General features: G+C 49.4%; 1 protein-coding gene across 3 annotated transcripts in view; it reads right to left on the bottom strand.

Annotated features, from left to right (window-relative positions):
- Positions 1–20,115, bottom strand: part of EXTL3 (exostosin like glycosyltransferase 3) — a 113,491-nt gene extending 93,376 nt beyond the window's left edge. For 2 of the 3 annotated variants that reach the window (XM_081269232.1, XM_081269234.1), the window contains exons 1-2: positions 19,998–20,115; positions 2,159–2,313 (exon numbers count right to left, since the gene is read on the bottom strand). The gene's annotated coding sequence lies outside the window, so the exon portion shown is untranslated. The remainder of the gene's footprint in view (positions 1–2,158; positions 2,314–19,997) is intronic. The other variant, XM_081269235.1, reaches the window with a different exon arrangement.
- Positions 20,116–27,765: the final 7,650 nt, after the last annotated feature.

The following is a 27,765-nucleotide window of genomic DNA, read 5'->3' as shown; positions in this document are numbered from 1 at the left end:
AATAGTAATTATTGTTAATGACCATGGATTGAGCTACATTTTAGTTAATCTTTGCATTTGCTCAAATGTAAGCCTCAGGAGAGGGATTTTTGTCTGTCTTGTTCTCTAAAATAAGCCAGGCACCTACAATACTGTTGGCAAACATTTGCTGAATGAATGACCTTGAACCTCAATATCTGGCTCTTTAATTAGGCCTTTAACAGTTACTATTTATTGAGAGTTTGCTGTATGCTGGGCATTAAACATTTGGCATCTCATTCAATCCTTACAACAACAATGTTATCTTATTAACCATTTTATAAATAAGGAAACTGAGGCTCAGAGAAATTAACATACTTCCCCAAGTTTGCAAAGTTAAATAGTAGGCCAGGTTTCAACCAGGATTTGAATATAGGTCTTCAGCTTTCCGACACTTGTTGAATCTATGAGTAACTAATGGCCAGGGCTTTCCTTGACAATTTGCTGCTTCTTCACAGTAGTCATGGGGAGAGATATCAGGTGACCTGCCTGCCAGGCTCCCTGCTGTCCACATGGGCCATGTTTCATCCCAGGAGTGTGGCCCACCGACACTTTTATTTTTTTTGCCTTGCTAGGAATCAAACCCCAGCCCCCCCCCCCACACACACACACACACACACGCGGGACAAGTGCTCTACCATTGAACCACACCCCTGGCCACAAAGACACTTTAATACCTCTGCTGGGGTACTAATGAGGAGGGCCTGTTCCATGAGTTACAAAGGGGACTGGACGAAAAGCTGAAACGCAAATATCCCAAGGCTCAAAAGAGAACTCATAAGTAGAACAAACGAAACCCAAGTCCTCTCTCTATGCGAGACTCCAACTTCACATAGTTTTTCCTTTGGAACCCACTGTATCTCCTACAAAAGTGGTATCAAGGTAAGAAAATAAAAAATATGTTCCTTTTCACAAACCCTTAACTATTAATCACCTTAGGGAGAATAAGCCATAAAAAATTATGACATTAATTTTATTATTTATTATAGTAGAAGAATTTTTATATTAAAAATAACTTGGGGCTGGGGTTGTGGCTCAGTAGTAGAGTGCTTGCCTTGCATGTGAGAGGCACTGGGTTTAATTCTCAGCGCCGCATATAGATAAATGAATAAAACAGAGGTCCATTAACAGCTAAAAAAAATTTTAAAATTACTTTATAGGCTGGGGATGCAGCTCAGTGGTAGAGCACTTGGGTAGTATGCAAGAGGCCCTGAGTTCCATGTCCAGTAACACACACACACACCAAAAAGAAAAAGAGAAAAAAGAAAATAACCTTAGAGCTGGATGTGGTGGGATATGTCTCAAGAGGCTGAGGCAGGAGGATCCCCCGAGCCCAGGAGTTGGAGGCCAGCCTGGGCAACACAGCAAGACCTTGTCTCAAAATAAATTATTGAATAAACAAAAAAATATATAGTTATTAATTTTATAAGGTCTTATTGTAGAAAAGCTGAAAGTACAGGTAAGCAAAAATATTTATTTCCTCACAACTGTATAATCATGAATATCCTAGTCATTGTTGTATATTTACATTTACAAAAAATAGGATGAAATGTACATTTTCTGTTTTCCAATAAATCATAAATATCTTTATATATCAGGAAATATATAATTTAACAAAGAATGTTATTCTTTTTTATGTTAAGTCCCTATAATTGAAAATTTAGGTGGTTTCCAACTCTTCTCCATCCTACACTAGGCCGAGCGCCAGGAGGTAGGCCCGTGGTAAAGCCATGCTGCTGTGTGAGACCCTGGTCCCAGCCTCAGCCCCAAAACAAACACCAAAGGAAGAAAACAAGACTGAAATGAACATATGTTCAAAAATATTTTTTGCATGTGTTTAATTATCTCCATAGGACAGACTTCCAAAAGTTGACTTGCTGGGTCAGAGGGTTATGTTTGGAATTCTTAGATTTGAGCACAAACATCTGTTTTAAGTATACTTTAAACTCATCTTTCACTTCTTTTTGAATTTCTTTTTCAGTGACAAGAACTATGACCAACACCCAGCAAGCCCCAACAGAGACAGGCTGAGCCCTTCCTTTCAGAGTATCCCCTGTCTCTGTCCCCTTTCCAGAAGAAGCAAAGCATGTCCCCAGATTGAGGACAAAAGATGCAAACATCCACAATATTGTTGACTCACAGTGAAAAAGACTGGCAGGACCCACCAGGCGCTTCATACGTAAAACTACATCAGGACTGGGGCTCAGCAGTGGGCGCTTGTCTCGTACGTGGGAGGCACTGGGTTGGATCCCCAGCACCCATAAAAATAACTAACAACAAAGGTATTGTGTCCATCTACAACAAAAAAAGAAAAAAGAAAGTTACTCTTTCCAGCCTTCACTTGGTTTCTGTGGAAACAACTATCCCTGAAGCTCACACTCCCTTGGGGACCTGACGGTGAGTTCCAGAGGGGACAAAGAAGAGCAGCTAGTAGAAAGCACTGAGCCCAAGTTCACAACTCCCTCTCCACAACCTAGTGCTCATTCCTCAGAGCATCACCTCCAGGGCACCTACTCATCAAGGACCCTGCTGGGTAAAATGTGTAACTGCCAGGTCTCTGTGGGTGACCTGGGGGACAGCAGCCCTACCCAAGAGGACGGAACCTCATGGACCCTCAGGCTCTGCAGGCTGGGAAGTGAGTTTCATGCTGAAAACCTGTTAGCATCCAAAAAGGTACAGGATCAGTAAAATCACGTGAGGAAACAGGTAGCAAGGCTTTCATATTGCACTGAATTGTACCCCAGGAGCCGTTCAAGACACCAATACCAGTTGTGGCTCCGTGGTCAAGCAAGGGCAAAGAGTCCAACCTCCAGCACCCTCCCAACATTTTTTAAGTGTTTATACCATGATGAAGAGGAAAAGGCCCTGGAGTAGAGGTCAAGAGCTCAAAGTTCAAGTCCAATCGTGCAATCAGAAATAGCTCTGCAGCGTATACACGTCACCACCAAGTCCCTCTTAGCAATTCCCTCCTAACCAGTCAAAGGACATGAATTAGAACTAGGTAATCATCTAGCACTTTCTCAATTCAAAAACTCTAACATCCTTTAAGGAAGACCAATAAGCATATAAATAAAGAGAATGGTGACATTCATTACAATTTTAGATTTTCCAGTAGTGTATGGAATCAATCGACTTCCTAAAATCTAGAGTCCTGGCAAATCACCTGGTGCAATCGCATCTCATTTTATCTTAAAATTCCACGAGTTCATGTCGAGTGCTCTGTCCAGCCGGGGACGTTTCACAGAATGAGGGGGCTTTCTGCCTTTGCAGACCTCAGTGGGCAGAGGGATACAAGTGACTTAACAAGCAACCACAACCCAGTGATGAGGAACAGGACAGAAAAGAACGTCTAAAGGAAGCAGGTGCGCCAGCACAGAAGGCTCTTCTCCCAGAGCCACGTCCGCGTGAGAGCATGAGAGTGTGAGAGCGAAGGCATGAGCAAAAGTCTGAGCCCAGAGCAGGGCCCTCCCAGCAGAGGGAGCCCTGAGGAGAGAGGGGAGAGCCCCCGGGAGAGGGGCTCGCTGCATGTGAGGCAGACCTGCAGAGGACAAGGGACAAGGGGAAGCAGCAGCCGGGGCAGCCGGCCCTCACAGAGCAGAACAGTTTGCCTTTGCTTTCATCTGCAGCCATGACGGGACCCCAGGAGCGTTTCTGAAAGGTGGTCCAGGCTGCAGGGCTGAGCAGGAACCCACCAGGAGTCTGCGGCAGGAATCCGACCAAGGGAGACCGGGCCGTGGGAAGGGGGAGAGACAGAGAAGCCGGGCCCAGACTAGGTGAGTGAGCAGGTGTGCGGAGGGCAAAAGTGATTCCAGGCCTAGAGAACGGGGAGAAGTGTCCTGTGTCAGCTGAGAGGGCTGGAGCAGCCTAAAACTGCGCAGGCACTTGGCTACCTCTTGGCAAGAGGCTGCCTGAGACGGCAGAGAACACAGAGGAAAAGGAACCAAGAGGCAGAGGGGGGCTGCTTGTGAGCCCTCAGTCTGCCTAGGACCAGCCAGCTCAGGTCGGCGGGGTCACCTTCAGACTGTGCTCTTCTCCCTGGCAGTGCTGGTTTTCTTGGTGGAGACTCTGGATTCTGTCACCAGGAACTGAAAGAATTCCAGGAGGATGGGTACAGCTCAAATGGTGGCACCAGAAGATGAGCCCCGCAGGAGCCAAGAACGAACAGCACTGGGACATCAGAGGACCAGGACAGCAGGGGACCAGGACAGCAGGGGACCAGGACAGCAGGGGACCAGGACTGCAGGGGACCAGGACATCAGAGGACCAGGACATCAGAGGACCAGGACAATAGAGGACCAGGACATCAGGGGACCAGGACTGCAGGGGACCAGGACTGCAGGGGACCAGGACTGCAGGGGACCAGGACAGCAGGGGACCAGGACAGCAGGGGACCAGGACTGCAGAGGACCAGGACTGCAGGGGACCAGGACTGCAGGGGACCAGGACTGCAGGGGACCAGGACAGCAGAGGACCAGGACAGCAGAGGACCAGGACAGCAGAGGACCAGGACAGCAGAGGACCAGGACAGCAGGGGACCAGGACAGCAGAGGACCAGGACAGCAGAGGACCAGGACAGCAGAGGACCAGGACAGCAGAGGACCAGGACAGCAGGGGACCAGGACAGCAGGGGACCAGGACAATAGAGGACCAGGACAGCAGGGGACCAGGACAGCAGGGGACCAGGACAGCAGGGGACCAGGACTGCAGAGGACCAGGACAGCAGAGGACCAGGACTGCAGGGGACCAGGACAGCAGAGGACCAGGACTGCAGAGGACCAGGACAGCAGGGGACCAGGACAGCAGGGGACCAGGACAGCAGAGGACCAGGACAGCAGGGGACCAGGACAGCAGGGGACCAGGACAGCAGGGGACCAGGACTGCAGAGGACCAGGACTGCAGAGGACCAGGACAGCAGGGGACCAGGACAGCAGGGGACCAGGACAGCAGAGGACCAGGACAGCAGGGGACCAGGACAGCAGAGGACCAGGACAGCAGGGGACCAGGACTGCAGAGGACCAGGACAGCAGGGGACCAGGACAGCAGGGGACCAGGACAGCAGGGGACCAGGACAGCAGGGGACCAGGACTGCAGGGGACCAGGACTGCAGAGGACCAGGACAGCAGGGGACCAGGACAGCAGAGGACCAGGACAGCAGAGGACCAGGACTGCAGGGGACCAGGACTGCAGAGGACCAGGACAGCAGGGGACCAGGACAGCAGGGGACCAGGACAGCAGGGGACCAGGACAGCAGGGGACCAGGACTGCAGAGGACCAGGACAGCAGGGGACCAGGACAGCAGGGGACCAGGACAGCAGAGGACCAGGACAGCAGGGGACCAGGACAGCAGGGGACCAGGACAGCAGGGGACCAGGACTGCAGGGGACCAGGACAGCAGGGGACCAGGACAGCAGGGGACCAGGACAGCAGAGGACCAGGACTGCAGGGGACCAGGACTGCAGAGGACCAGGACTGCAGAGGACCAGGACAGCAGGGGACCAGGACAGCAGGGGACCAGGACAGCAGGGGACCAGGACAGCAGGGGACCAGGACAGCAGGGGACCAGGACAGCAGGGGACCAGGACAGCAGAGGACCAGGACAGCAGGGGACCAGGACAGCAGGGGACCAGGACAGCAGGGGACCAGGACAGCAGGGGACCAGGACAGCAGAGGACCAGGACTGCAGGGGACCAGGACAGCAGGGGACCAGGACAGCAGAGGACCAGGACAGCAGAGGACCAGGACAGCAGAGGACCAGGACAGCAGAGGACCAGGACAGCAGAGGACCAGGACAGCAGAGGACCAGGACAGCAGAGGACCAGGACAGCAGAGGACCAGGACAGCAGGGGACCAGGACAGCAGAGGACCAGGACAGCAGGGGACCAGGACAATAGAGGACCAGGACAGCAGAGGACCAGGACTGCAGAGGACCAGGACTGCAGAGGACCAGGACTGCAGAGGACCAGGACTGCAGGGGACCAGGACAGCAGGGGACCAGGACAGCAGGGGACCAGGACAGCAGGGGACCAGGACTGCAGAGGACCAGGACAGCAGGGGACCAGGACTGCAGAGGACCAGGACTGCAGAGGACCAGGACAGCAGGGGACCAGGACAGCAGGGGACCAGGACAGCAGGGGACCAGGACAGCAGGGGACCAGGACTGCAGGGGACCAGGACAGCAGGGGACCAGGACTGCAGAGGACCAGGACAGCAGAGGACCAGGACAGCAGGGGACCAGGACTGCAGGGGACCAGGACTGCAGGGGACCAGGACAGCAGAGGACCAGGACAGCAGGGGACCAGGACAGCAGGGGACCAGGACAGCAGGGGACCAGGACAGCAGGGGACCAGGACAGCAGGGGACCAGGACAGCAGAGGACCAGGACAGCAGGGGACCAGGACAGCAGAGGACCAGGACAGCAGGGGACCAGGACAGCAGAGGACCAGGACAGCAGGGGACCAGGACAGCAGGGGACCAGGACAGCAGGGGACCAGGACAGCAGAGGACCAGGACAGCAGGGGACCAGGACTGCAGGGGACCAGGACAGCAGGGGACCAGGACTGCAGGGGACCAGGACTGCAGGGGACCAGGACTGCAGAGGACCAGGACAGCAGGGGACCAGGACAGCAGGGGACCAGGACTGCAGGGGACCAGGACAGCAGGGGACCAGGACAGCAGAGGACCAGGACAGCAGAGGACCAGGACAGCAGGGGACCAGGACAGCAGGGGACCAGGACAGCAGAGGACCAGGACAGCAGGGGACCAGGACAGCAGGGGACCAGGACTGCAGGGGACCAGGACAGCAGGGGACCAGGACAGCAGGGGACCAGGACAGCAGGGGACCAGGACAGCAGAGGACCAGGACAGCAGGGGACCAGGACAGCAGGGGACCAGGACAGCAGGGGACCAGGACAGCAGGGGACCAGGACTGCAGGGGACCAGGACTGCAGGGGACCAGGACTGCAGGGGACCAGGACTGCAGGGGACCAGGACAGCAGGGGACCAGGACAGCAGGGGACCAGGACAGCAGGGGACCAGGACAGCAGAGGACCAGGACAGCAGAGGACCAGGACAGCAGAGGACCAGGACAGCAGGGGACCAGGACAGCAGGGGACCAGGACAGCAGGGGACCAGGACAGCAGAGGACCAGGACAGCAGAGGACCAGGACAGCAGGGGACCAGGACAGCAGGGGACCAGGACAGCAGGGGACCAGGACAGCAGGGGACCAGGACAGCAGAGGACCAGGACAGCAGAGGACCAGGACAGCAGGGGACCAGGACAGCAGGGGACCAGGACAGCAGGGGACCAGGACAGCAGAGGACCAGGACAGCAGGGGACCAGGACAGCAGGGGACCAGGACTGCAGAGGACCAGGACAGCAGAGGACCAGGACAGCAGGGGACCAGGACAGCAGGGGACCAGGACAGCAGAGGACCAGGACAGCAGAGGACCAGGACAGCAGGGGACCAGGACAGCAGGGGACCAGGACTGCAGGGGACCAGGACTGCAGAGGACCAGGACTGCAGAGGACCAGGACTGCAGGGGACCAGGACTGCAGGGGACCAGGACAGCAGGGGACCAGGACAGCAGGGGACCAGGACAGCAGGGGACCAGGACAGCAGGGGACCAGGACAGCAGGGGACCAGGACTGCAGAGGACCAGGACAGCAGAGGACCAGGACAGCAGGGGACCAGGACAGCAGGGGACCAGGACTGCAGGGGACCAGGACTGCAGAGGACCAGGACTGCAGAGGACCAGGACAGCAGAGGACCACACCAGAGACCTCCCCAGGAGGCACCAGCCAGCAAGACCAAGTGCTTCTGAGTGACAGTTAGATACAGACCACTGGACTTAGCTGCAAGGACTCAGTTGGTGACCTGACCGAGGACAGCGTCAGTGACCATGGGAGGAGAGGCCAGACTGAAGGGCACCGAGGTAAGGGGGACAGCAACGAATACCAGCCACTCTGAGTCAGGAACCGGACTGTGAAGAGGGGGTTGCTAGGGAGGGTGGGTTTTGATGGGTGCAACGGAGAGCATGCAAAGGCCAGGAGGTACAGGAGAGGGGACACTCAACCCAGAGGTCCCCGAGAGGGAAGGGAAACCCACAGACTGAAAGGAGCTGTTTGAAGGCCTCAACCTCCATAAAGTAAAGCAGCAGGCCCTCTGCACAGAGTGAGGGGAGCCTGGAGGCCACCTGAAAAATCTGCTGTGGAGTATGGGAGAGAAAGTTCTAGAAAATCCAGGAGGGTTACCTGCAAGCTACGAGGACACAGAGGATGACAGAAACCACTCAGGTTTGCCAAAACCTGTTGAGAAACGACGGGATCTGCAATTAAACATTTAACTGTAATGAGACAACTGATTTAGAAACAGCATCTTTTATTAAGGAAAAAAGTCCCAGCTGGCGCAGGGGCGCCCGCCTGTAATCCCAGCGGGTCGGGAGGCGAAGGAAGGAGGATGGCGAGTTCAAAGCCAGCCTCAGCAATTTAGCTAAGCAACTCAGTGAGACCCGGTCTCTAATAAAATAGAAAACAGGACTAGGGACGTGATCAGTGGTTGAGTGCCCCCGAGTTCAAGTCCCATTTTTCTTTTCTTTTTTTTTTTTAATTTTTTAATATTTATTTATTTAATTTTTTTTTAGCTTTCGGCGGACACAACATCTTTGTTTGTATGTGGTGCTGAGGATGGAACCTGGGCCACAAGCATGCCAGGCGAGCGCGCTACCGCTTGAGCCACATCCCCAGCCCCTCAAGTCCCATTTTTCACTAATGATCTGAAAAAGAAACTTAAGTTTGTTGACATATTACTAAATTTTCTGCATAGTGAACTGCAAAGATGATGGTGATGAGCCACTCAATGATGTCATGATGGACAGGGATACAGATGATAAGATTCAGTAGGCTAGAATAAGATAAGGGTTCTAGGTTTAAAATAAATAAATATATATACACACACACACACACACACACACACACACACACACACATACATACCAGCAGGGCACAGTGGTGCACACCTGTAATCCCAGCAACTCAGGAAGCTGAGACAGGAGGATCAAGAGCTCAAAGCCAGCCTCAGCAACTTGGGGAGGTCCTAAGCAACTCAGCAAAACCCTATTCTACATAAAATACAAAAAAGGGCTGGGGATCTAGCTCAGTGGTTGAGTGCCCTTGGGTTTAATCCCAAGTACCAAACACACACACACACACACACACACATGAACAGCCAGGTGGTGCACAGGTGGAATCCCAGCTACTCAAGAGGCTAAGGCAGGAGGATCCCAAGTTCAAGGCCAACCTTGGCAACGTAGTGAGACCCCGTCTCAAAATAAAAAGGGCTGGAGAGATACAGCTCAGTGGCAGAGCACTTGTCTAGCATGCACAAGAATCTGGGTTTAATCCTCAGTACAAAAAAAAAAACCCACACAAAAAGTCATCAACTTAGGGCCGGGGTTGTAGCTCAGTAGAGTGCTTGCCTAGCATGTGTGAGGCACTGGGTTTGATAACTGGCACCACATAGAAATAAACAAATAAAATAAAGATATTGTGTCCATCTACAACTAAAAAAACATTTTTTTAAAAAAAGTCATCAACTTAAACGGTGTTTATAAAATAAAGATTCTGAGGTCTCAGTGATCACCCAGTTAAGAGAGTCAAGTTGCTAGCAACGATTCTCTTAAAGCAGATATGACCCTTGCATAGAGCAGACGGAATAAGCCTACCAGACGAGGCCCTTCCTGTCTCAGGGTGGTAAGAGCTCATGAGAGGCGCCTATGGTTGAAAGATCTCCAACAGGCCACGCCAGCCATCTACATTTTTCAAGGTCTGTACTTATATTTTATCGTCAGAGTTTTGGGACTGTACTGTCTTATCCTCTTTGGAAACATCTACTCAGAATCACATACAATGTAGCCTTACGTTGTGATATCCACCGTTAGAGAGGTATGACTCCAATACTGTTTGACAGTGTTTTTGTTGTAGCCGAGAGTATTTCCTACTGAATTATTCAATATCCTTCACAAAGGAAAAACAAATACAAAAACCCAAGTGGAACTGTCGCCACCCTTAGTTTGCTTGCCTGGATTTTCATTTATCTGCCTCATTTCTACTCTATAATTTCCAGGTTCTGGAGCTAGAAAGCTCATTCCTCCCAGCCCTTTAGAACACTCTATCCTCCTCCTCAGCCTAGAGTACTAACATTATAATGCCATCAATGAGCACAAAGGATCCATAGGCAGGGCAGGCAATGTAGCTCAGAGGTAGGGTATGCCTAGCATGCCTGAGGCCCTGGGCTCGATCCCTGCACATAAACACAAAGAATCCACAGACTGAGTGACCAATGCCTAAGCAGAGTGACGGACTGTGACAGAAGATGGAGTGAGGCAGGAGGGAAGAGAGGATGCTTTCTTTCAGGACAGGCAGAAAGACCCAGTGAGATCTCAATGCCAAGGCAATGCTTCAGCAGAATCCTGAGGCTGAGGACTTCTCTAAGTACAGAGGGTACAGAAGGGTGGTGTGTTGGTTCGTTTTCTGTTGCTGTAACAAAATACCTGAGATGAGTAAAGAAAAGAGGTTGATATAACTCTCAGTTGTGGAGCTGAGAATTCTAGATTGAACAGCCCACAGACTCAGCCTCTGGTGAAGACCTTGGAGTAGACGCCTCACAATGGTAGTGTGTGTGGAGAAGAGATCATGTGGCAAGACCAGAAGCCAGAGAGTCAGAGGCATTCCTTACAGCAGCCTGCACTTGTGAGAACTCCAGGAGACCAGCATCCCCAATGACCTAAGGACCTCCCACTAACCACTACTCATGCGGCCACCTCTCATGCGGCCACAGGGGACCAAGCTGCCAGCACATGAACACTTGAGGGACAGATCCCAACCCTGGTACAAGGGAAGCCGAAGAAGCAAGTTCATGAACAAGCCTGAGGAGTGTGCCAGGTTGACCTTGGGCACCAGAAGCTGCAAAGCACAAGTGAGCACAGGACACAGGGAAGGGCAAAGGACGCCAGAGGACCAGGAAGGTGCCAGACCAGACACCACGGGGCCGAGAACAGTTGAGAAGTGTGGACACCATCTTGGCCAGGTGTGAATCCATCCCGTTTCCCTGGCCTAGCTCAGCATTCTTCACATTATGTATTTATTTTGCAGTACGAGGGCCTCACACACACCAGACAGGGGTTCTGCCATTCCGCTGTATCCCCAGCCCAAGATCAGATTTTTAAAGTCCTCAGCCTCCTGAGTAGCTGGGACCACAGGTGTGCACCACGGCACTTGGCTCAACCCTGGATTTCTCTGCAGTCTAGCCCCACATTGGCTCAGCCAGCAGAGGCCCAGCCCAAGCCCTTGTCCTCAACCCTGTCCATGTGGACACCAGAACAGCCCAACACAGCCTTTGTCCACGGGCCCCAATATGAGGGCAGGTGGGATCTGTGCTCCTTCTAGATCTCACTGAACTGTGCCCCTGGGCAGTCTTGGGTACACTGTGACTGGCTGAGTTTCTGTTGTGCAGCTGCCTCTGGACGTCTTATTCTAGGCTAGAGGTCAGCAAATGCTTGCTGTAAAGGGACACACAGTAAATATTTTAGGCCTTAGGGGGCCATCCACATTTCTGTCAAATTATTCAACTCTGCTCCTATAGCTCAGAGCAGACACAGAGGGCTGGGGATGTAGCTTGGTGAAGCACCCCCTGGGTTCACTCTCTAGTTTAAAAAAAAAAAAGTACAGAAAATAATGCATGTAGAGTACTTATAAAGGGCCTGATCCGAGGAAAGCACAATCACTGTTTGCTATTATTTTTACTTATTATCAATTGTGTTAAACCGAGACTCTTGAGACTGAGGGTTTTCTGAAAGAGTTTACTGAGCTATTACGATGCTAGCCAGAAAAAGACCAGGTCCTGGGACAAATTTCTTCAAAGTTGCAGCAGCAAGGTTAGGTAGCAGATGGAAAATGTCTCAGAACCAGAGCCAAGCATACTTCTCAATGAAGGAGATTTGGGAAGTCAGAAGTTGTTTACACTGATCCTATGCTGGCCGTAGATGGGATGCAGAGGCAGGGAGCTTTGGGATGGGAGGACAGTCCACAGGCAGAGGTTACCGTCTTTGGATTGATCAGGGTTGATATCTAAAAATTTACCTGTAAACAGGGCTCCCCTGCCCTGGTGATGAGATTTAGGTGAAGGTTTCAGCATAAATGATCTTTTTGATGGTTTCTTATTCAGCTGTTTGTGGTGCTGGGGATTGAACCCAGGGCCTTATGATGGAGGCAAGCACTCTACCAACTGAGCTGTATCCCCAGTCCTCTTATTCAGCTGTTGATTGATTAACTTCCCTTAGCTCTTCTCTCCTTCCATCCTCTTTTGTAATTAAATTCTGGACACTAAGGCTTTTACTTTCTTCATCTGTATAACTTATCTTTGGTAAAACCACCAATATAAGGTAGATAGTAAATCCCACTGAGGATGAGAAAAAAAATTTTTTTTAATATTTATTTTTTAGTTATTGGCGGACACAACATCTTTGTTTGTATGTGGTGCTGAGGATCGAACCCAGGCCGCACGCATGCCAGGCGAGCGCGCTACCGCTTGAGCCACATCCCCAGCCCCAGGATGAGAAAAATTAATCTGTGAAATCACGTGGCTAGTAAGCAGCAGAGCTAGGATTTCTGAGGTTTACCTTGTCGAAGGATAAATGACAATTATTTGAAAGATTTGCAGTGCTGGGGATCAAACCCAGGGCCCCCCTATGTTCTAGGCAAGTGCTCTACCACTGAGCTGCCTCCCCAGCCCATGGCTTAAAGATCTTAACTGGCTTTAGTTTCAATTCCAGAATACAATCAACCGGATTCATAAAACAAAGGCCGATGGGCCGAGCAGAAGACGTTGGTTTAAACAGAGAAAAGCTGAAGAAAGCAGAAACAAAAGAACAAGAGAGCATCAGTGGGGCCGGGTTGGGGCTCAGCGGGAGAGCGCTTGCCTGGCATGTGCCAGGCCCTGGGTTGGATTCTCAGCACCACATATAAATACATGAATAAAATAAAGATTCATCAACATCTAAAAAAATACTTTTAAAAAGAGTAAGTCAGTCATTTCAAAGTTTCTTTTTTGTTGTTGGTACTGGGGATCGAACCCAGGGGTGCTTAACCACTGAGCCACACCCTAGCTCTCTCGGCTTTTGGTTTGAGACCGGGTCTCTCTAAGTTGCTGAGGCTGGCTTCAAACTTCAATGGGATGACAGGTGAATGCCACCAAGCCCGGCTAAGGCTACTTTCTTTGTAAGGCAGGGACAGGGAGACTGAGCAAAAGGAAAATGACTGATGGGTTAACATCACCTTTCATTAGCCTGTCAATTGAAGCTGGCCTGCTTAGAACATTTGACTCTTTTCTTCTAATTCTGGTTTCTCAGAAGTTCAGATTAACTGCTTAGCTTCAGCTTGGTGGTGTGAGAGGCTCCCTTCTAATTCCCAGTCTGGCATATGGAGGTCCAGTGCAGGAGCTTGCTCCTTCTCAGCAGCCCCCCATCATTTTCACTTCCCACTTCTCGGGGTTCTGACAGCTCGTCTTCAGGCAACTCCCCACAAGTGAACCTAGCTCCACAGTACAGATGGCGCATTCCACGACAGCGCCAGCGTCTCCGCTAAAGGTGAGAAGAGTGTTGCGGCATAAAAGCCATTCAGCTGCCTGACATTTTCAGAGCTGTCCATAAAAATGTGACTGCAGATGCTGGCCACAGCTTCAGAACCACATTCAAGGGAGCCCTGGTGATAAACACTTCCTTGAGTTCAGTTCAGGAAATGTCCTCTAAGGTAGAATCCACATATTGACAGGATAAACCACCACACAGCCCAACCGGTTCCCTTTTCTGCTGTGGCTTCCAAGAAACTTCAAGCTGAACTCAGGCCAGACGTCTCCTCTCAGGTGGGTGGGAGCACTTGTTCCAAAACACTTTTGTGTTTTGGAAACCGCCCATATTTAAACAGGGGGCTGCACCCTGTGTACCAGGCATGTCTCCAGCAGAGCCCCCCTCGGTCCACCTGCCTGTCCAAGGCTGTCTTCCACACCAGCAGGGACTACCTCTTAAGAACCATAAGAGGGCTGGGGATGTGGCTCAAGTGGTAGCGCGCTCGCCTGTCATGCGTGCGACCAGGGTTCGATCCTCAGCACCACATATAAACAAAGATGTTGTGTTCGCCGAGAACTGAAAAATAAATATTAAAAAAATTCTCTCTCTCTCTTTAAAAAAAAAAAAAGAACCATAAGAGCAACATCTTACCCATCTCTTCCTTTCCTGCTCCTAAGGCGGGAGTGGCACTAAGTGGACACTTGGGACTGCCGAGTGAACACACTCACAGGTCTCCAATTCCCACAATCACTCTGCAAAGTTTCCACCTGCACACTACAGACGAGTGGGTACCTTTCCCACGGCCCCAGTTGGAGCAGTGGTTTCAAAGCTGGGAGTTGCTTCACTAAACCACTCCAGTGCCTTGTTTCTTAAGGTATATTGTATCTTGTATCCTTCATCTCAGGTTCCTAGAAGCAGGCAGGTCCAAATATAGGATTTTTAAAAGGTGGGGGGAAGGCATTAATCTATCATCTTGTGTGCACTGTTGTGAAAGAGCTGACCTGGCACCACACTGGGACAGCACCATGGAAATCAGGGTCTTTTGTGACTGCTTTCTGTCCCACCCCTCTCTCAGCACCTTCCTCATTTCCAATGTCACTCTGTCTTTGGGAGTTTCTGCCGGGCATCTCACTCTGATCCTGCATGCAGGCACCCCCACACCTGGTCTGTGCCACAGTAACAGGCACAGGGCTCTGTCCTGCATCCGTAGCCCCTGGACACATGTCGTGTTAGAATCCCATAGCTCTGGGGCTTCTCGCTGATTCATAACCCAGGCATTGGGCAACCTCTGCCCAGCTCTACCTGCTCCCCTGATGGTCCCTTCTAGGAGTCAGTGAAGGTTTCTGCAACTTAGAATTCTTGTTTACAAGGGTGACTGGAAGAGCTTGAAGGATAAAGTTGTCAGATCCCCCGCTGCTACACACAAGTTAAAAATTAAAGAGGATATCTGGCATATCACAGGCTCTCAAATATTGATAAGGAATAAACTGATTTACCACCACTGTCTCACCTCCATACCTAGAATTGGGTGTTGGTTTCTGGCTCCATCTAAGCACCCAAATCTCTTCAGAAATCAAAATCCCATGAATTGGCTGTCACAAGGCTGACACAGAGGAGCAATGTGGTCTGCTTCCTGCTTGAACAGAAAGGGCCCAGCTTTGTCAGCTTAGGGCCCCTGTTGGTCCCCAGCACTGGTGTCTGGGATGAGGGAACAGCTTTGGCTTCACATTCTCACTTTGCATGAACTGGTTCAGGGACCCTGGCCAAGTCCCTTGATAACTTTGGGTCTCCCACTTCTTATCTGCATGACATATTTTAAACTAAAGGAGATCTCTACTATCTCCCAGGCTTAGCCTCCATGATCTGCCATGCAGGAAGCCAGCTGGCCTTCCTTCCTTGGGCTGGATTCTAGGAGATAACTGCTTCACATTTTTTGAATTGCATTTCCTAGTGTTATCATAAATTTGTCACAAGCCCCTGGACATTGGTAATCTGACCTTGTGATGTTCAATGGGACATTTTGTGTATATGATAAAATCTACCATTTCAATCATTTTTAAATGTCCAGTTTAGTGGCATTAGTACCTTCACATTGTGATACAACCGTCAACCTCCAGAACTTCATTTTCCCAATGCAAACTCCATGCCCATGACACACTAATTCCCCATTCCTCCTCCCAGGATTCTATGAAAACTTTTTTTTTTTTTTTTTTTTTGAGACAGGGAGAGTCTTACTAAGTCGCCCAGGCCACTTCCAACTTGTGATCCTCCTGCTCAGCCTCTTGAATCACTGGGGTTACAGAAGTGTGCCACCGTGGGCTGGGGATATGGTTCAAGCGGTAACGCGCTCGCCTGGCATGAGTGCGGCCCGGGTTCGATTCTCAGCACCACATACAAACAAAGATGTTGTGTCCGCCGAGAACTAAAAAATAAATATTAAAAATTAAAAAAAAAAAAAGAAGTGTGCCACCGTGCCAAGCACTATGAATTTGACTACTCTAGAGACACCATACAAGGGGAATAATATAGCATTTGTCCTTTGTAACTGGCTCATACACTCAGCACAACATCTTCAAGATTAATCTATGTTGTAACAAGTGCCAGAATTCCCTTCCTTTTTAAAGGATGATCAATAGCCACTGTAGATACACACATTTTATTTCTCATTCATCCATACATAGATTGCGTCAACTTTTGGGCTACTGTAAAGAGTGTTGGTTATGAGCTAACATCGTGGTACACACCAGTAATCTCAGCGACTCGGGAGGCTCAGACAGGAGCATCAAAATTTGAGGCCAGCCGGGAAAATATAGAAAGATCCTTGCCTCAAAATAAAATTTTTTTAGAAAATTATATGTGTGTGTGTGTGTGTGTGTGTATGTATGTGTATATATATATATATATATATATATATGTATGTGTGTATGTATATATATATATATATATATATATATATATATATATATATATATAAACTTGGTGATGATAGTCCTTTATTTTATTTATTTATATCTGGTGCTGAGAATCCAACCCATTGCCTCACACACACACTAGGCAAGCACTCTGCCACTGAGCCACAACCCCGCCCTCAAAATAAAATTTGAAAAGGACTAGGAAAGTGTCTCAGTGGCACAGTGGCAGAGCACTTGCCTAGCATGCACAAGACCTTGCAGTTCCATCCCAGCATCACCAAAAAAAAAAAAAGTGAACAGGGGTGTAGTACAGTATCAGAGACCCTATGAATTCTTTTGGATTTAAGCCCAGAATGGGATTGCCAGTCAGTCACATGCTAACCCTATGTTTCATTTTGTGAGGAGCCTCAGACTCTTGTTCAAAGGGGCTTTAAATGCATAGCAGAGCCGCTCAAGGAGCTGGTCATCGGTACCGACTCAGGTGGGGCTGGACTAATCCTACCCACACCACACCACCACCCCCACCCCACCCCCCCACCCCCGCTCCTCCTCACCTCAGGCTCAGTGTCAACTTCTGAAAAGTGGGCTGTGGGAACTTAATTTGTAGAGTTTTCAAAAGGACCAGAGTTGGTGTATACAAAGCACCTAGGTAAGCTCTTAGAAAATGAAGCTACTAATCCTACCCTGCCAACTGCAAAGGGTGGTCACCCAAACTCAACAGAAGACTACGTGAGAAAGAGAAAGCTGAAAACAGCAGGACATCCCACAAATGCTACGCCCACCCTGCTTCCTGGTAATCCCCTCCACCACTTCCTACCTTCACTCAACTTCAGGCCAAGTGATCTAGCAGGCCTGCTCCTGGCCATTTCCTGCTGAGGTTTTCAGTGGCTACCCTCATCTTAACAAGGCCTTCAGTGCACTGACCCATCTCTCCAATTATTCCTTTTCTTTCTTTGCTACTTTAGCTTTTTTTTTTTTTTTTTTTTTTTGGTACCAGGAATTGAATCCAGGGACACTTTACCACTGAGCTACATCCCTAGGCCTTTAAGTTTTTTACTTTGAGACAGGGTCTCACTATCACTGAGGCTGGTCTTGAACTTTTCATCCTCCGGCCTCAACCTCCCCAGTGGCTGGGATTCCAGATGTGCGTCAGCACACCCAGCTAGTCATCCTTTGACATCAGGCACTGGCTTTTCCAGAAGTCCTCTCCCAACTCCATGACACTGGAGTGGGAGTGGAAAGCACCCATCACCACACCAAACCCACTCTGTAGAATAACAGTCTCTGGGCTGCTTTATCTAACTAAGTCAGCTTCTTAAAACAAGGGGTTAAATTATTTTTGAGACCCTGTCTCAAAAAATAAAAAGGGTTGGGGATGTAGCTCAATGATTAAGCAGCCCTGAGTTCAATCCTCAATACCAAAAAAAAAAAAAAAAAAAAAAAAAAAATTTGAGATACTCTGATCTTGATGAATCTTCTGGAGATGCTTTGGTTTTTATCAGCTTCTAAGAAAGGCTCTGGGCCCCTACTTCCAAGGTCTCATTGACACAGACCCATTAGCAAATCCTGCTTGTGGTGTTTTCCACTCTGCATGGGCACAGCAATGCATCCAGCAGGAGCCTGTAAATGCCTGCTGCAAAAATGAGTGATTGATGAGTCACCCAGTTGTGCCAATTCCTGTAAACCGGTCTGTGGTTGCAGATCAGTTTTAAATTTACCTCCCTCTGAAGCAAGAACTGTGGCAGCTGCCTTTTTATTTATTTATTTATTTGAAAGCACAGAGGGCATTGGAAGGTCATCAAAGCAGTGGACCACCTGTTTCTTAAATTCACCCACAGCATGTACTTAGAGTTGATATGGGGCAACTACTTAGTTTCAGTGGCTTCTGCTTAAAAGTCTTTGTATGCCAATCCCTTTCCAGAGGGAGTTCTGGAAGCCCTGCGCTCACCAGTGCTTGCCCTCTACTGTGTAAAGTGATCTTGCTGTAAAATAGCTCTAAATGGCTCCTTTTAAGCTCCAAATAGTGTCCTTTACCTCTTGCGTGTTGTCAACTATTAGTGGCTTACTAAATTTTGTTTCTCTCTTTCTGGCTTCGTTCTACTCCTGGGATGGCATGATGGGAACCACTAACGCATACTAGCTGTGATGAATTTTTTGTTGTTTTTAAATTTTTTTAAGGAATTTTATCTTATCACTCGAAAATACACAATGCTTTCAAATGAACATTAACATCACATGTGGAAAATGCAGAACTTTCAAATAAAAATATCAAACACTACAATTCATAATTTCATACTTTGAAAGAAAATTGACACTTCTAAAGAAAAATACCTAGAGACAGTTAAGACCATTTAGTTTCTGCTTAAAAAGGATTTAGAATCCTAACTCCTAGACTAGGCAGAGGAAAAGTCATAACAATTTGAAAGAATTTTCTTATTTTTGATTATCAAGTCAAGAGATCTGCCTAGCAAAAAAGGAACTGTGTTCATTCTTTGCATTTTAGATTTGAAAGGAACAACCAGATACTAGGGCCCATACTCCCAGAGGATGAGGCAGGAGGATCAAAATTTCAAGGTCAGTCCCAGCAATTGAGTGAGGCCCTAAGCAATTTAGCAAGACCCTGACTCAAAATTAAAAACAAAAAGTGCTGGGGCTGGGCTCAGTGGCAGAGCGCTTGCCTAGCCCGTGTGAGGCACTGGGTTGTTGGGTTGTATCTTCAGCACCGCATAATAACACCTACAACTAAAAATTATATATGATTTATTTTAGCTGGGAATGGGGATTAGAGGTCTAAACTTTGCTGGGCTTTGCAAAGTGGGTGGAGGTGGAGCCTCCCTAGCATCGCTGAGTCCAGGGTGGGACACTAATGCCAAGGGGACACTGGGGTAACGGGAATGCGACAGAAGGGACAGAGCCAGACGGTGTGAGCCAGAACAGGCTGGGGGCGACGGAGCCCCGCTGACTGCAGCCCGGGCGCCCGTGCTCAGACCTTCCAACCCGCCAAACTTTACTTTCCGAGAAGCCGGATCGCGGGCTCCCGGGCCAGGGCGGCCGCGCACGCGGGGCGGGGGGCGTGGCGGCGGGGTCCGCGCGGCAGCACCGAGGACCCCCGGGGCACCGAAGCCCGGAGAGGCGCGGGCCGGCATCGGGCAGCTGCCACTCGCACGCCCGCGGCTCGGGGTCAGGCCCCCGCCCCCAGCGCTCGGCTCCCGCGCAGAGCCCGGCGGGGGTCGCCTCCTGCAGCCGCCGCACGGGGACCCGCTCCCGAGCCCGCGGAGACGCAGGGCGGGAGAACCCGGCCAGACAAAGAGTTCGGCACCGAGCGCGCGGCAGCCCCGGCGACAAGTAGGGGACCATCCCCGGACGGCACCGGCTCCGCGCTTCTCCAACCGCACCCCAAGAAAAGACTTCACGCCCACGAAGGGGACGGTCGCGAAAAGCCCCTACCTTGCTACCGCGCCAGGTGCCAGGTCTGCAGCGGCGGGCGACAGCACGGGGGCGAGCCGCGCGGCTCCGGGCCCCGCCCCTCTGCGCAGGCCACGCCCCGGGCGGCCACACCCACCCGCCGGTGGACCCGGCTGGGTCGCGGTCGGCAGCTGGGTTCAGGCCGCGGCGCAGGCCCGGAGCCCGGTGCATTATGGGACCCTCCCGCCAGCTCCGAGCCTGCACCAACCCCTGGCGGCGGCGCTCGTAGGACGCCCCGGCGCGGGCAGCGCAGGCTGCGCAGGCTGCTTGTTGCTCTCTCCCCATAAAATGCAAAAATAAATCCGGGGCTTGAAAGTTGCTGTGACTACTTTCCTCGTAGTGACATAAATCACTGAATCAACTCTAAGGCTAGGGAAGGCTTTTGAAACTCGGGAAAACCAATTTTAGATAGTAAAACTATGATGTCAAGTTGATGGAGAAACCGGCTGTCACTGTTCCCGGCAAAACCGCAGAGCAGCCCCGTCTACCCAGAGAATAAGAGCGTGGTAGGTAACGGGGACCACAACGACCCACGAGTTTTCTCTGCTGCACGTGCCCCAGGGAAACAGTTCCAGTGGAGTTAAAGGGTTATGTCTAGAGAAGTCAAGGGTTTGACAATTGTGGGGAGCAGGATCCCACAGTCTGTCCAGTGAGGAGCTCTGAGCTCTGGTTCAGGAGTGATAACAAAAGGTAGTTCCATTAGCTGAATACCTTCCTGAATGGAGCCACCTCTCCTGGTTAGCCAGACCATCCGGGGGAGGAGAAACTTTATGACTTCACTGAGCATGGTCACTGCCTCCTGGGGCCTGAGGGACCCAGAAGATTGCAAAACCTCCCTCCCCAAAAAAAAATTGAGATCCATTTTTCTTGGCAGATTCAGAACAATCCAAGAAGCCCATTCAGTGACATCGTGATAAAAATGATACCTGGCTCTCCAGAAATAAAAGCACGTGGCACGTGCAGACATCTGTGCTGTAGATACCCCAGCCCCGGCTGATTTCAAGTTGCCCACATGAGGGCAGAGTTGGACCTGCAGTGTGGTACACTGCAAGCCCAAGGAACTGACTTACCTGATTCAAGTACCTGGGGCACCTCAGTAGAAAGTAGTCAGAGGGGCAGCTCTTGCAGGTTCGACAGCGTCCAGCTGGGCAGTGATGCTGGTGGGACTCCACCAGGGTGGTGAGAGCCATGGGCAGCAGGATGGCCCAGTGAGAAGCGGCGGGGGAAGGGCAGGGAGAACAGACCTACTAGGAGGAAGTGCATTCTATCAGCACCCTGATACTCCCTGGCTGCCCAGCAGCTTGGGGCAAACATGAAGCAGTTCAAATTTGGGAGGGAAAGATCTGTCCTCTCACTTCTCTTGGTAGCACAGTCTCCCTTAGAAGATGGTCTCAGGAACACCGACATGTAAGGTAGCTAATCCGGGGCTCGCGCACCATGGTTTTTATCCTGAGCACTTCCATGTGGTTTCTCCCAATTTAGAGACTCGGTCTGCAGCTGAGCCCAGAGGAGGACTCAGGACACCTGTTAGAGCGTGTAAAGTGCGTGCAAAAGCAGGTGAGAAGACTAAAGTGGGTAGGGTTTTCTCACTTACACTGGATCTTAGTGTTAGGGCCTTCACGTTTTTTCACTCTTTTCTATACCTCTATTGGATACCCATGCCAGGAATCTTGAGCCACATCTAATAGTTTTATTATTATTATACACTTTTGTAGACTTTTTATTGTGATAGGATATATGTTGTACATATATACATATAAAACTTAAATATATACATATAAAACTATTTTAACTATTTTTAAATTTTTTTGTAGTTGTATGTGGACAGCATGCCTTTATTTTATTTGTTTCATTTTTTTTTTCTTTATGTGGTGCTGAGGAGCGAACCCAGTGCCTCACACATGCTAGGCCTATAGCTCTGCCTCTGAGCTACAACCCCAGCCCTATCTTAACTATTTTTAAGGGTAGAATTCAGCAGAGTTACCTTCATTCACGTTGCTACGCAAACATCAACACTATTTTCAAAAGTTTCGTCACCTTTTACAGACACTCTGTACTTGTTCAAGCAATAACCCTCTGCTCCCCTTCCCCTAGACCCTGATAACGTCTTATCTGCATTCTCTTCTGTCCCTGCCCCTTCTCCACTATTGGGAATTGAACCCAGAAACATTCTGCTGCTGAACTGCATCTCCCGCAGTTTTAGTTAATTTTCATATTGCTGTGGCCAAATTGCTTGAGAAGAACAATTTAGAGGAGGAAAAATTTATTTTGGCTCACAGTTTAAGAAGTTTGGTCCATGGTCAGTCAATTCCATAGCTCTGGGCTCAAGGTGAGGCAGAACATCATGGCAAAGGGGCACAGCAAAGGAAAGCAGCTCAGGGCATGGCAATCAGGAAGCAGAAAGAGAGCTCCATTCACCAGGGACAAAATGTAAAGCCTCCAAGACATACCCTCAGTGGCCTACCTCCTCCAGCCACACCCTACCTGTCTACAGTTACCACCCCACTAATCCTTATCGGTGAATTAATTCTCTGATTAAGGCTCTCATAACCTTATCACTTCACCTCTGAACATTCTTGCATTGTCTCACACATGAGCTTTTGGGGAACACCGCACATCTAAATCATAACAGCAGCCCTTTTTTGAGACAGGGTCTTGCTAAGTTGCCCAGGCTGCCCTTGAATTTGCAATCCTTCTGTCTCAGCCTCCTGAGTAGCTGGGATTACAGGCAGGCCCCATGGTTCCTGGCTCATCTACTTTCAATCTCTGCGAATTTGTCTATTCTGGATATTTCACATGAATGGACTCATATTGTGTTTCTCCTTTGTGTCTGGCATCTTTGCTTGTCCATGCTGGAGCATGTATCAAAACCTCACTCCATTTTTAGTCCATTGCATGTATACACCCCACTTCATTTATCCATTCATCTGCTGATGGACACAGGTTGTTGCCCCCTTTTGGCAATCCTGGATTAACCTGCTGTGAACCTTGGCATACACGTTATATATATTTTTCCCTCAATATGGTAAAATGTTATTTCCTCTGTAGACTTGTCTGACATCTATTTGTCTTTCAGAAGTAGAAGGATCAAGCAGGAGCCTACCCCAAGCCTTCCAACTGGGTCCCGGGATGTCTCCATGTTGTCCCTCTTTACTTTGCTCCCATATGGGACATGAAATAAAGGTGGAGGACTGAAGTGAACAGAGCCTGAAGAGTCCAGTTGGGAGGACCTGCTAATCCTGGAGTTAGGGAAAGGTCTGGACCAAGGGTAGTAAGAACAGATCTGCATCGGATACTCATAAACATCATATACAGCCATTCTTAGAAGGCAACAGCGTGTGTGGATTACTGTGCGGTATGTCTGTATGAATTGGGTGATGGGAGAAGAGTGAAAAGACGGGGAAATAGATGAGCAGATGAAAGATTAAATGGTCACCAAAGAGAGACAAGAGCTTTCTATACCACTCAGCAGAATTTTAGTGAAGCTATCAGATCACTACAGTAATAAATTTGCTCCAATAAAGACCATGCGAAATAGTGGGGTGCCGGCATGCAATTTTATTTCATGTGTTTTACATGAACATGAATACTAGAGCATACAGAAGACAAACTACCAATTGAGCCAGTATTAAATGCCATGACCTTGTCTGAATTTGATCAAAAAACAACTCATCGCTATTAATCTGCTCCCTGAAAAACAGTCACTGAAAGCCTCTTTGATTTTCCTTCCCCTGTGCCAACCCGTAAGGTCCTGTTGTGAATTTTGTCAGTTTTACTGGTAAATTGCAAGACACTCCAAGACTCAGAAGTCTCTCTATGACCCTAGATATAGGACATCTCCAAGCAAAATTCAGAAGTAAGTTACCAGCCTTTTCTTTCTGTATCTCTCGCTTCCAGGCAAGGGTGTAAACATGTATGAATCACTAAGGATGGAATTTTAGGCATGAGTAGGACATGGCAACCCTGAAGACACTCCCCAAATCATACCACAGAGACACACCACATACTCAGCTTGTCTGAAATGCCAGTCCTGCCTGGACAAATCTTTTGGAGACTGAGCCTCTCTAACAAGAAGTGGGTATCCTGGAGTTGAGTCCAACTAGGCACACTGCACTGTCATGATGCAGCCTAAGGAAAGAAAAAAAGAGTTTGAGATGATAAAAGAGGTTGTGACTGTGAGAGGGAAGCAAACAGGAACCTCAGGGAATAAGTCTGCAAGTTAATTTTGTCTTCCTTTCAATTTCCTAAGCCACTGCAAGTTCTAAGGCAGACAAGGAACCACTAAGGATTGTAATCACCAGATCATCCCCAGGAGCCCCAGGCTCTCCTGGACAGTCTCCATATCCAATGCACACTCTATGCACAACTACTAATTGAAATGACTTAGAAAAGCTCTCGAGCAATCAGGCAATATCAGCCCTGTACAAAAATCTTGAAGAGCACACATTTCTGCCTTCGTAACTGACTGCCTCTCCTTTCTCTCTGTGGGGCCTCCGTCTTTCTGCCTCAATTATTGACCCCCTTTTTTTTATGGGAGTTACTGACCCTCCCACATGTAAAATTCTCCTTATTTATTGAAAGGATCTTATATACTAATTTATACTCAAGAATTAATGGCTGAAAATAGCTTACTATAATGCCTTTTACAAGAGTAGTTACATTTTCCAAAGTAACAGATTTACCAGGGTAGATTTTATATAATACTAAAGAAAAAAGTCAAGAGCTGGAGAAAGATATACCATGCTTACACTAATTAAAAGAAATATAAAAAAAAATAAAAAAAAGAAATATGGAGTAGCAACATAAATCTCAGACAAAGCAGAGGCTTTAGAGCAAGGAACTCTCAGAACATTACGTAATGACAGTGGGGTCAGGACTCCAGGAAGATGTAGCAATCTTTAACATGTATGCTCCTAATAAGAGAACACCAAAATGCATTAGGTGAAAACTAACAGGATCCCAAGGAGAAATGCCTGCATCCACTGTTATATTGGAGACTCTGTCAGAAATGGCTAGATCCTGCAGGAAGGGTATCAGTAAGATGGAACAGAACTCAACTGTACCACCAAAGGGATGCCATTGACATTGATACATGACTATGCCTTCAGTAATAGCAGATGACACTCTTGGCAAGCTCACTGTTCACCACCTACATTCTGGGCTATGAAATATTTTCTTGACAAATTTAAGGGAATAAAATTTATTCAAAGTAGGCTCTCAGTTCTACAATGGAATTAATTACAGGAAAAAATAGGTGAAAAATTCTAAAATATTTGGAGATTAAGCAACCTACTGATAATAGGAAAGAAGAAAGATCCAAAACCAGTAATCTAAGCTTCAACCTTAGGAAACTTGAGATAAGCACAGTGGTGCACACCTGTAACCCCACCGACTCAAGGGGCTGAGGCAGGAGGATGGCAAGTTCTGTGTCAGCTTGGGCAACTTAGACCCTGGCCAGCCTTCAGTGTCACCTTGGCTCCGCTGTAGCCACAGAGGCGTGGCATTCAGGAACATCCTTTGCTCCGGGCTTTGCCAACAGCGCAGAGCAAGGGGCTCTTTCTTCCTTGACAGGCTGGAACCAAAAGAGCTCCCCGTGGCAGAAGGGAAAAGGGACCTCGGGTCAGTGGTGCGGTCCCACTGATCCCCAGTGCACACTCTGCTGGGGCTTTCATTCCACATGACATCGGAGGAACGGCCAGGGTGACAGCTGCAGGCTGGCATTCTGGATGTCACCCTGTGACCCCTGGACACTCCCCAGCCAATCTGGTCTTCAAAGCACAAGGATTTAGAAAATGAGAAGTATTTTCCAGAGATAAAGAAAGGAAAGAGGGGCCTGGGGTCGTGGCTCCGTGGCAGAGCGCTTGCCTAACAGGAATGAGGCGCTGGGTTCCATCCTCAGCACCACATAAGAATAAATAAATAAAATAAAGTTAAAGAAAAAGAAGAAGGAAAAAAGGAAAGAGGCATGGGTAGAGGAGACAGAGAAGCCAAAGCAGTGCCCTGTGTCCTAGGAGGGGCTGTCACCTCAGGCTTCAGCATCTGGGCAGCGAGTCCCTTCAGGCCAGGTGGTCCGAAGGCAAGGCCATTCCTCTGGCTGTGCAAAGTGGAAATGCACTCCAGCCAAAAAGTTTCAGTCACAGTAGGACTCAAAACCCTCACTCAAAAAACTTAAACGCATTTAAGTGCATTCAGGAGACTGGGGATCAGCTCAGAGGTAGAGCCCATGCTCAGCACGTGACAGGGTTTAATTCCCAGCACCAGAAACACAAATGAATACAAATGCACTCAGAATCTAGAAATTTAAAACTACAGTTGTTAACAATTGTTAACATTCCATTTATTAGTGAAGAAACCCCAACCCAGAGAGGTAAAAACACTGTCCCAAAGACACACAGCAAATAGGGACCTGGCGGTAGAGTAGTATCCAACAGATCTGGGTTTGGTTTGCAAAGTGGGAAAGAAGTCCTTTCCCCCACCAGAGCCAGTTTCTTCAACTGGAAAACGGGGGTCGTAGGAATTGCTGCCCAGGGTGAGAAAGTAAGGCAGGCCGCCTGGGAGCAGCTGGCACAGCGCTGACACAGTCAGTCCTTCTTGAGTTCCTGGTGTGGGGCCAGCATCAGCGCCTGAGCTCAGGGGTCCCGGTTCACCCCCCCTTCTCCTTCCTCTGGTTTAAAAGGGTATGTCTTGGCGGCCCTGTGGCTCCGCAGCCCCACACATAGGACGACATGGAATGGGACTTCTTGAGTCGACTCCTTGACAGCCATCAGGGACCCTCCCCATCATCCCCTGCCTCCCCAGGTTCTGTTTTCAACCCTGACCTCTACCCTGAGCTCCAGGGCAGCCCTTGATGGGGTTCTCAGGTGTCCCCAGGAACTGGCTGGGAAGAGAACTCTGGAGTCCCCTCCCCACCCAGACTTTCTCTCGCAGGCATCCTGTGTGGACGGGCAGCAGGACCCACTCAGGGGCTTAAGCCAAAAAGCTAGGAGATCCCCACACTTCTTTATCTTCCTATGGCTTTTAGGGGCCCTGACCCCCACCACCCCCCCCAACGCCCCATCCCTTGTCCTTCTCCATCTCAGAAGCTCCCACTCCACCTACCACCTAAGGCCACACCCAAGTCCCCTCTGTCACCAGGCTTTGTCAGCAGCATCAGCCTCACTGGTCTTCCCGATTCCCACCTTGCCCCTCTTCATAAACCGCCAGAGTGACCTTTAGAAAAATGGACCATATCAAAGCTTTCCTATGATTTCCCTTTGGATTTTAGAAGAAATTCCAAGCTCTCTTCTTGGAATCACATGGTCTGACCCCAGGCTATCCTCTTAACTTGCCTCATTCAGCTCTCTGTTCCCTCACTGTGCTCTGCACAAGTTGGCTTTGTTTCTGTTTCTCCTGCGTGCTCTGCTGGGTCATGCCTCTGGGCCTTTGCACCAGCTATGCCTCTGCCTCATGCCTCTGCACAGTGGGTTCCTTAAGAACTGAGCTTAATGTCATCACCTTAGGTCATCCATTCATTTACTAATGTGTCTCCTTCTGCCTTGTCTTCATCCTCTGTGTGGCTCTTGTTGACAGTTTTCTGGTTTATTTCTTTGGTTATTGTCTCACTCTACCAGAGGAAGCCCTATCAGACAGCAAGGATCTTATGGATTTACCTTGGACACTGAATCTTAGGCCCAGAAACTGTGTGGCACATAGCAGGCACTCGGCGAGGATATGTCACCACAAGCTAGAGTGAACTGGAGTCTTGGGCTGT

Source organism: Spermophilus citellus, assembly GCF_964194105.1.
Source record: "Spermophilus citellus genome assembly, chromosome: 16".
NCBI classification, from domain to species: domain Eukaryota; kingdom Metazoa; phylum Chordata; class Mammalia; order Rodentia; family Sciuridae; genus Spermophilus; species Spermophilus citellus.
This window is presented reverse-complemented; position numbering and strand designations above follow the sequence as displayed.